Genomic DNA, 9,975 nt, shown 5'->3' with positions numbered 1-9,975 from the left:
ACCCCACCCCCCTCTCTACACGGATGTCTCGCCCCCTCCAAGAGCCTCCCGCACTGCTTCTTCCTTGGACCCTTCCCTCTTCCCAGAGGTGGAGACAGTGAACCAAGCGGCTGGAAAGCAGGCGTCTACACAGGCGGATTCCCATGTGGGACCCCAGGATCCATCTTCCTCCCCAGCCCACCCTGCAGAAGAGCTGTCCAGGCAGGGAGTGGGGCGTGGAGGCTTCATGGATCAACCACTCTGCACCACGTACCAGCTGCAAGAGGCCTCGAGGGAAACAGGCATCCAGAACCCTCAGCTTACACACAGAGAAGACGGGTCTAGAAATGGATGCGTCTCGTCCAAGGCCCCATAGCCAGTCGGGGCAGAGCAGGCCCAGAAAGAACCAGGGTGGGAATGAGGACAGTCACCATAAAAACAGAATCACAGGCCCTCCCGCTGCAGATTCCCAGGCTGAGCGCTTCACGGGATCACCTGCACTTCTTTCACAGCCAGCAAGCTCTGAACTCTCACGGTGCCGAGGTCACGTGTGTGCAAGCCGGGGCTCAGGAGGTCACTCAGGGTAGGCTAGGAACCCGGGTTCACAGGGCCAGAGCCGAGTGCTGAACCCACCGTGCCAAGGCCAGACCCAGGCCCCAGCCACTGCCTGGCCTGGCTTCGCAGAGCCAACTGCCCCCACCACACAGCCCAGCACCACAGCCCTGGGTTCTATCCATAGCTGATCGGAATGGGCCACCCTTCTGCCCACTAAGGAACTCATCACGCAGAGGGCAGGCCCTGAGCAGGCAGAGGGGGCCCCACAGACATAAGGCAGGCTCTGGGCAACCCAGAATCCTTGTCTGGGCAGCTCGAAGTGAGGGTTGCCTGGAGGAGGCGCAGGCCTATGATAAAGTAGCACAGAAACAGGCAATCCCCTTCAAGGCACTGACTGCCCGGCACTGCAGGGCACGGCCGGGCTGACCCTGCCAGTCCCTTCTAAAGCTCAGCTCCCAACTGCCCTGCGCCAGGAGCGAAACACCACAGGAAGACACGTGAGGCCCCCGCTCTAGTCTCCTCTAGTACAAGAGGCTATAAAATGAATTGACGTTTACGATGGCGAATGCTATGGCGCCATCTTGCCCGGGCTAAGGGGTGCCCAGAGGGCAGGTAGGACATTATCTCCAGAGTGGCTGGGCAGTGATTCTAGAAGAGACCAGCACCTGACTCAGTAGCCAAGTATAGCAGACACCTCCCGTACCCTCGGGCCTCACCCGACTGCCGGGGCCCAAACAGGGCAAAATGGCAGAGGAAGGGCACATTCACTCACTGCCCAACGGACACAGCCATCACTTCCTGCCCTCAAAAATCAGTGCTCCTGGTTCTCAGGCCTTTGGGCTCAGACTGGGACTCAGGCCATCGGGGCCCTCGGGTCTCAGGCCTTCGGATCAGGACTGGAGCTGCACCACCAGCCTTCCTGACCTCCAGCTTCACAGCAGCTGATTTCAGGACTTCTCAGCCCTCCGGATCGTATGAGCCAGTCTCTGGTATTAAATCTTCCTATCTATCCATATGCTATTGGCTCTGCTGCTCTGGAGAACCCTGACTGATACAATATTGGAAAGGAGCACATATCTCCCCTGGGATGGCTCCATTCAAGCACGCCCTTCTCCCACTCCTACCCCAGCAGAGGTGCTGTGCAGACAAGAGTGCTAGGGCGACAAGGGACAGGGTGGGTGTGGAGCAAAGACAATTCCCCTAAGGAAGGCAGGCCCGCTGGGACTGAGGGAGAGCAGCCAGTCAGCCAAAGCAAGGAGAATATGCAGGGGGAGGGCCCACACACAGGCCCGGACAGTGGCTGTGGCCACACAGCGGACCGGAGAGCGGAGGCCTGTCGGATACAGGGGCAAGGAGCTGGCCTCACCTAGGGCAGTGGGAGTACAGGGTCAGGCTGGTGTTTGAGAGATGGTTCCGTCTGCAAAGAGGAGACTGGGTGGAGGGAGGGCAGAACTGTGGGAGGGGGGCAGCCCCAAGGAGTCTTCTGACCAGGCCAGGTGCAAGACGATGGCGGGAGGGCCCGGGCAGGAGGCCACAGGGATGGCCACAGCCAGACAGGACACAGCCAGAACTGTTTAAGACGCTGATCAAAGCTGCCTGGGTGCAGGGATGAGGCAGGGAAGAGAGAAACCACCTCTGTCCTTTCTGCCAGGAGACACAGAAAGAGCTGGCCTGAAGAAGGGGGACAATGGGGGAGGCTGGCCCCCTGGGTCTGGATGCACAGTGGCCAGCTATGGAGGGAGGGGCAGGAGATGCCAGGGCTGGCGTCTGGGCCAGGCTGAGCTTAAACCCTTGGTGCGGTCTTGAGCAAGTTGCTGCCTGCCCCGAGTCTCCCTCCCCACCCACCAGGGGAAAGGGGAGGCTGAGAGGTACGTGGTTATCTGAGCCACCGCCACCCCGTTTCTGCTTCCCACAGAACCCCTGCCCGGCCTGCTAGACCCGCTTCTGCCACCTTCCTCTGGCCCTGGGATGCCCTGGCTGTACGAGGAGCGGCTCCCTCTGCCCTCAAATGGTTGCCAGCAGCTTTTCTTCCCAGCAGGTAACTGGCACCCTCCACACTCTGCACAGCGATGCCACGACACAGCCCACAAAGCTGGGACCCACACCCCAGACACAGCTATCCACAGGTCAGGCGGACAAGCCCAAAATCAGCCACTGCCCACAAGCAGGGTGGGGGCCTCACATTGCCAGGAAGCTTCTTGGAACAGCCAACGCTCGTGTTCTGGGTGACACATTCGGCTCTGGGCTCAGAAGTTACCCCACTGCCTCCATGAATCCTCAGCCACCCAGTGAAGTCACTGTTACTATGCCCCTTGTCAGATGATGAAACTGAGGGTCAGAGTGGTCACCTGCACACATCAGCTTGATGGTCTGATGCTGCATAGGAGAAAGCAGTGCCTTGTGCTCTTAAAGGGAAAGCACCCAGAAGGAACGGCCTCAGCCTCCCGACTGAGCCTCGCCCCAGAACCCCTCTCTCATGGCCTGGTCATCCACTGCACGTTCCCAGTCTGCTAATGGGGACAGGTGACAGCAGCCATCACCTGGAGGGGTTGATGAGTTTCCAGTGGCTTCACCGGCCTCCTTAATTAATGGCCATTTTAATGGGAAGGGGATCAACAACTGTATCTCAAGACTACGGCAATAACTTTCCAATATCTACCCTTATCTCTGAAACGGTGACTTAGTAACGCGGTTATTAAGTGCAAGCGTAACACGTGACACGGAGGTGCGTGAATCTCCTCTGCGACGTCAACTCCATACCTGCTCCTGCTCTGAACTCCCGCAGGAGTGCCTGGGAGGGCCTGGGAAAGCACTTGGCCCCCCGACACCCCCCAGTATTTCTTCCCTAGGCTGTCTGATGGAAAAGGAGGGTGTGGGGCCCACCCAGGCCCTTAGGCTCAGCAGACGAAGGCCTCTTTGACCAGTCTCTTAGCTTGGGGCTGAGCTCAGCACTCTCCACCAGCCTGCGTCTCACGGATGCTCCAGGTGTACCACAGGGCGGGCACCTCTGCTGACATGTGGCAGCCAGGGGAGGCTCAGGGCCCAGGGACAGGTTGCTGGCACCACCACGGCCATAGGAGCCACACAAGGAAGGCCTCGGGCAAACCACACGCACTACAGAGCCAACTGCTATCCAAGCACGATCGAGGCTGGGTGGGTGCTTCTGAAAGGATCTGACCAAACTGAGCACTAAGATTGTTCAGAGACGGCCGGGCGCTGTGGCTCACGCCTGTAATCCCAGCACTTTGGGAGGCTGAGATGGGCAGATCACGAGGTCAGGAGATCGAGACCATCCTGGCTAACATGGTGAAACCCCGTCTCTACTAAAACTACAAAAAAAAAAAAATTAGCGGGGCGTAGTGGTGGGCACCTGTAGTCCCAGCTACTCGGGACGCTGAGGCAGGAGAATGGCGTGAACCCGGGAGGCGGAGCTTGCAGTGAACTGAGATCCGGCCACTGCACTCCAGCCTGGGTGACAGAGCGAGACTCCGTCTCAAAAAAAAAAAAAAAAAAAAAAAAAAAAAGATTGTTCAGAGCCTGGCCGACGCAGCTCCCCATCCATCGCCAGCCAGGGGGCCCATGGTGAGCGAGGCGGACTCTTGGGAGACAACACACCGCCCACGGCTGCTCGGCTGCCGTCACCATCATCATTGCTACCCCCTCCTGCAGATGCAAGCCCCCACCTCCGCCACTGCCAAGTCCTCTGTGCACGTCTGTCACAGGACAGAGCTCAACCTTAGAGAGGCCATCCCTGCTGACCTCACCTGCCGCCCGTCTCAGGAGGAGGATTCCCAGGAAGTCACCACCGCAGGGGGATCCCCCAAGCAGCGGCCACCTCCCCGCCACCCACACCAGGGGGTCCCCATCCAGCTAGCGGGTTTCCAATGGGTGTGCAGAGCTGTGGGCAGTGGGGGCAGAGGCCAGGGACAGTGGCTGAGCACTGGGTGTGGAAGCGCCTTCGGCCCAGGCAGCCTGGCCTTCCTTGCATGTATGCAGGGCTCCTCCACGAGGGCAGACACCCTTTCCCCAGGGGCGGGTCGCCCCATTCGAGAGATCCACAAATCCAGGCTTTGACTCCATGGAGCAGGAGCATGGCGGGGCAGGGGCAAGGAGGTGTCTACTCGGGGTTCCCCCATTCCCCAGGCATCATCTGCCCCGATCCCAGGCGTCCTGTGACACAGCCTTCCAGAGGGGACCGGGCCAGGCTTGTGCTGCTGAACCTGGCTCTGGACCCTGTCTCCGCTGCAGACTTGCAGCAGCGCCGGAGCTCTCAGCGCCCCAGGCCCTCCTCTGTAACGAGGACCCTTAGGGGCTCTTGCTTCCTCACACAGGTGTGCAACCCACTTTGAGCAGCTGCTGCGTCCCAAGCACTGTGCTAGGGTGACCTCTGGAGCTCCAAGGAACCAGCAGGGTGTGATCAACGCCGCAGGGTAAAGAACAGAGCAGCTGGGAAGCACGGAGTCCAGCAGGGCCCCTAATCAAGCAGAGCAAGGGGCAGGAGCTGCCCAGGAATCAGAGAGGGCCCCCTGGAGGAGGTGCTGTCACCCTGAGGCCTGCGAGATGAGCAGGGGTTAGCTGGGTGATGGACAAGTGTGTGTCAGAGGCTCACCATATACGCGGGCAAGCCTCCTGTAAGAAGGCATCGATCAGCAGGTGGCCCCAGGGCACTGCCACGGCCTTGAGTACCTGACATTACAGACCCACAGGGCAACCAAGTGCACATCTGAGTCCTCTGCCAAATGCAAATCTAAGCAACAAGCCGCACACACCGGGACGAACAGCACTGCTGGCTCAGATGAACCACTGAGAACCTGCTCTCCTTTCCAAAGCAGAACCGATCCGAGAATCCCTGTCGCCTCGCGAGCTGCAAGTCCGATCTGTGCAATACGAGCCCCTGTAGGAAAAAGGTCCAAAGTGATTTTTCCTCCCCTGTGCTTTGTGTTTATGGAAACAGATGGAAACCGGCCGCAGACGAAGCTCTGGCATCCAGATTTGCTTCCAAGCGGTTTTACCTTGATGACTGCTTAATCCTGGCCCATCAAGGGACTTCCCAAAACGGCCACTTTACGGATTTTTCTTTTCCTGTCTAAGGGTAGGATTCAAAAATGCACATTTCCCAGAATAGATTATCTAAGACCACGAGGGTGAGGACACAGATAAGAACAAGGCCATCTGGAAGTGGAGGAGAAAGAAGAGACGCTGGGTGGGGAAGACAGGCCAAGGAAGGACCCACCTAGACCCATCTGCGCTGTCTGCAGGAAAAAGGGCCAGGCATCCTTCCACCAGCCCCTTGCCCACCTGGCACTCACGAGCAGCCCCGGACACCAGGGTACAAGGTGTGTCCCCAAGAAGCTCTGTGTGCCCCACTGGAGAAAGAAGCCAGCAGACAGCATAGGGAGGGAGAGTGGGCAGGAAGCAGCTGAGCTGAGAGGGAGCCACTGAACCAGGCAGGCGGTGAGGGACCTGTCAGCCAGGCTCAGGGACTCATGAGATGATAAAGGAGGGCATGGAAGGACAATGGCCTTACGGGCAGCCGTGGGGAACTCCCAGGTCAGATAACGCTGGATCTGACCAATGGTTTTATAAAAGATGCCTTTTATACAAAGCGAAAAGGACAGCTTCTCCAGTAGCAATCTTGTATATAAAGAAGGGGTGGGTGCGGAAGGGCACTGCCAATGCCACCGCCCAGGAGACCAAGAGATGGCCAGGATGAATGTGATGTGCGGTCCCTGATGAGTCTTGGGGCAGAAGACATAAGGGGGAAACTGAGGAAGCCGGAGTCACTTCAGTTAGCGACAGTTGGTCCACACTGGTTCATTCATTGGAACCAAAGCACTAACTACTGTAAGGTGTGGATGGGGACCCAGGTGTGGAATACAATCTTCTTCTGCACTAGCTCCTCAATTTTGCTGAGTCTCAAACTGCTCTCAAATATCTAGGTAAAGTGGGGGCTGCCCCTTTGGCGGGTCAGGTGGGCAGCAGGTCAGCTTCTGCGGTCGGCCCTCCAGGACACTGGCCATGGCTCAGGATGGAGGCAGATGAGGCGCACGAGGATCCCTGGGCACAAGCCTAGGTGTCGCCTTCGGTGGCTACAGCACAACCCGCCCACTGTCAGGTGCTCCCAGGGGCAGCAACACCCCACTTTCCACAGGGGTAGGTCCCAGCGAGGGGCCAGCAGCCCAGGGCTGGGAGCCACGGCTCACCCATGTCCCAGAGTGGCTGGGCAGGGAGACAGGCCCTGCAGGCACAGGGTCTGGGGTGGCGGAGCTAGGACTATCGCTCAGGCTGCTGGGCTTCCCACCCCACAGCCCAGAGAACTTGTCCCCAGAAAAGCTTCCTTGGAGCCACGGGCTCCAGACACAGAGAGATGTGGCCTTCCCGCAGGCATGATGCTACCTGCAGAGAGCAGAGCGCAGACGTGGGACAAGGCCCTCTGGAATGTGTCTGGGGTTGCCCCGCAAGTTTCCTCCCCATGAGATGGGGCTTGTGAACAGGACTGAGAAGGAGGAGCTGCCCAGATCTCCTGCATCCCATCACAGGGCCTGGGTGATGGGAGGGGAGGCCCTGCACGAAGGCTGCAAAGGAGTCTCCAAGCTGAGCTCTGACAGATTCCTAGGCGGCTCCAGCCTCCAGCAGAGGCAGCAGGTGGAGACAAGGAAAACCGACAAGGCCCCGGGCCCCTGAACAGCGTCCTGCAGCCTCCCCAGCCCACAGCCGGGAATATGAGGAAGGGGGAAGGTGCAGAGAAAGGGCTGAGATCCAGGCTGGGCCTGGCAGCCAGCCACCGGAAACCGCCGAGGTCCCAGACGTCCTCGAGGGTGGCCTACAAGTGGTCGGGAGCTCTGAGAGGCTCTCTCGTGTGTCTGATACCAAATGTATAATTTAATATTCTATATTTTCAGTCCAGACACGAATTAATTATTTAATGTCCTATCAAAACCAATTCCGTCCTTCATACTACTCTGGAAGCATGTGGGGGGCAGAAGAGTTCGGTGACCCCGGCTGGCATCACGGCAATACCGGGGAGGGCGCAGATCAGACACGCCGCAAGTATGTGCTGAGAACCTGCCAGGGCGCCTGGCACAGGATCCCAGCATGACGCCTCCTGCTTGGCAGGTGCCCAGGGGGTATGCGGGGCTACAAAGGAGGGCATCAAGGTTTCAACCTAGTCTCCACTGACTCTCCAGAGGGCTCCTCCCGCAAAAGATAGGGTGCCAAAAACAAGAGAGGCAAGAGGCAGCCATCCCAGACAGCTGTGTGGCTGGCCCCAGGCTGTACAGGACACAGTGGACAGATAGGCCCAGTCATGCCCTGCAGAACTCTTGGAGATTTCAGGGCAGGAAGCAGACTGTCAATAAACAGAAAGCAAGGAAAAGAACATGCTGGGTCCAGACTGAACCCTGCAATGAAGGAGGTGAAGCACGCAGGCCCCCACGGGCACAGACCCTGTCTGCTCAGCCTTCACAGACCCGAAGGGGCGGCCCCGCTGTGCCTGGCCTGAACATGCTGCCGTCACAGCCAACCGACATCTGTACGGGGCTGGATAGCATCCCCTATGGTTCATGTCCCTCCTGGAACCTCAGAATGCCAACTTCTTTGGAAATAGGATCACTGCGGATGTAATGAGTGAAGATGAGGTCACCCTGGAGTAAGGTGGGCCCTCAATTCACTGTAACAGGGCCCTTGAAAGAAGAGAAAAGACATAGGGAGAAAGGGGAGGCCATGTGAAGTCAGATGCTGCCCCCGGGACCTCTGGAAGGAGCATGGCCCTGCCGACAACACCCTGAGGTTGGAATTCTGGCCTCCAGGAGAGGGCAGAATAAATCCCCCTTGTTTTGCGGCACTAGGCCTGTGATACTTTGTTATGGCAGACAGTGGACGCCAGAACAAGGACAGATGTCGCAAATACAGTGCTCAGCCCTTCAGAGCAAACAGGCTTAGGGATACAAATGCCATAAGGTGACTCCCGGGGCCCCTGAACCCCTGCGGCAGAGGCAGCCAGCCACTGAGACAGGACCCCTGGGGAGTGGGGGGGTGACAGCTGAGAGGCCCAGGAAGACAAGAGGGACTCTGCCATGCCAAGAGGTCAGGGATGGTGCGCTGTGACTGCAGGGGCAGGGGTTCCACCTTCCCCAGAGGGCCCTGGCACCCCGGGTTCGGGATGTGAGCCCCACACCCACCCCATACCAGGCTTGGCCCCCTAATGGCCCGCTTTCCCAGGGAACAACCTCCCCAGGCTCCATCCCTGTGCCCCTACCCCCTACTGCTCTCTCTGGATCCTTCCCTCCTAATTGGCATGGAAAGTCAAGTCCCTGAGCCTGCAAAACGCTCGGATTTCCCCACACACCACTCCTGGAGCAGATGAGCCCTTCATCATTTGCTCATTTTATGTTCCCCTAATCATGTGAAGAGCCCTGGTAATTGACAACGATTCTCTGCACAAATGGTGGACCCACAGAGGAACGAAGGCGCGGAGACCCATCCGCTGAGACAGCCTCCCCGCCGGGGTGTGCCTGGTGAGTGTGGGGCCACAGGGGGCAGTTGGGACCGGGAAGAGGAACAGCCGAGTCAGCTGCTGACCTGCTGCAGAAGCTCAGGCACTTCAAAATTCATCGGAACATGTTGAAACAATGAGGGGATAGAACAACCACTCACCCTGCAGACTCCCAAGTCATCCCCAGCCACGGCAGGCAGGAGGCCCAGCAGCAGGCAGGTTTCGGCTCGGCCGGAGCAGGCCCCCAGGCACTGGACCTGGGGAGGCTTCCGGTCACCGTGCAATGCCACCAGCAGCTTCCTGCACGCCTCCCGTAACAGGGAGCTCACTATCCAAGGCGGCAGACGAGAAGCCTCCCCGGGATCCAGTGCCACTGTGAGGCTCAAGTACACCCCAAAACTCTCACTTGAGGTCCACAGGTGACTAGCAACTTTGCTTAAATTGATTCTAGTAGGCCAGGTGTGGTGGCTCACACCTGTAATCCCAGCACTTTGGGAAGCTGAGGTGGGCAGATCATGAGGTCAGGAGATCGAGACCATCCTGACCAACATGGTGAAACCCCGTCTCTACTAAAATACAAAAAATCAGCCGGGCATGGCGGCGCGCACCTGTAGTCCCAGCTACTTGGGAGGCTGAGGCAGGGGAATCGCCTGAACCCAGGAGGCGGAGGTTGCAGTGAAGCAGAGGCTGCAGTGAGCCGAGATTGCGCCACTGCATTCCAGCCTGGCAACAGAGCAAGACTGTCTCAACAACTACAAAAAAAAAAAATTGATTCTAGCAACTCATGAGAAAAGAGAGGGAATCCAGAATAAATGGTAACCAACCCCCACACACACATGTGCAATGAAGCCGCCTAGATGAGCAGCACGGGAGCACACCAAATGAACATGTGATCATTAATTACCCACCACCACCACGCGCCCTGCCTCTCGTTCCTATGATGGTGC

General features: G+C 58.4%; 1 protein-coding gene across 1 annotated transcript in view; it reads right to left on the bottom strand.

Annotated features, from left to right (window-relative positions):
• Positions 1 to 9,975, bottom strand: part of VAV2 (vav 2 guanine nucleotide exchange factor) — a 278,878-nt gene that overhangs the window by 136,592 nt on the left and 132,311 nt on the right. The gene's annotated exons all lie outside the window — the stretch shown is intronic.

This window comes from Mandrillus leucophaeus, unplaced genomic scaffold (genome assembly GCF_000951045.1).
Source record: "Mandrillus leucophaeus isolate KB7577 unplaced genomic scaffold, Mleu.le_1.0 Scaffold398, whole genome shotgun sequence".
Taxonomy (NCBI): Eukaryota; Metazoa; Chordata; class Mammalia; order Primates; family Cercopithecidae; genus Mandrillus; species Mandrillus leucophaeus.
Note: the sequence above shows the minus strand (reverse complement) of the source record. Positions and strands in the feature narration are given on the sequence as shown.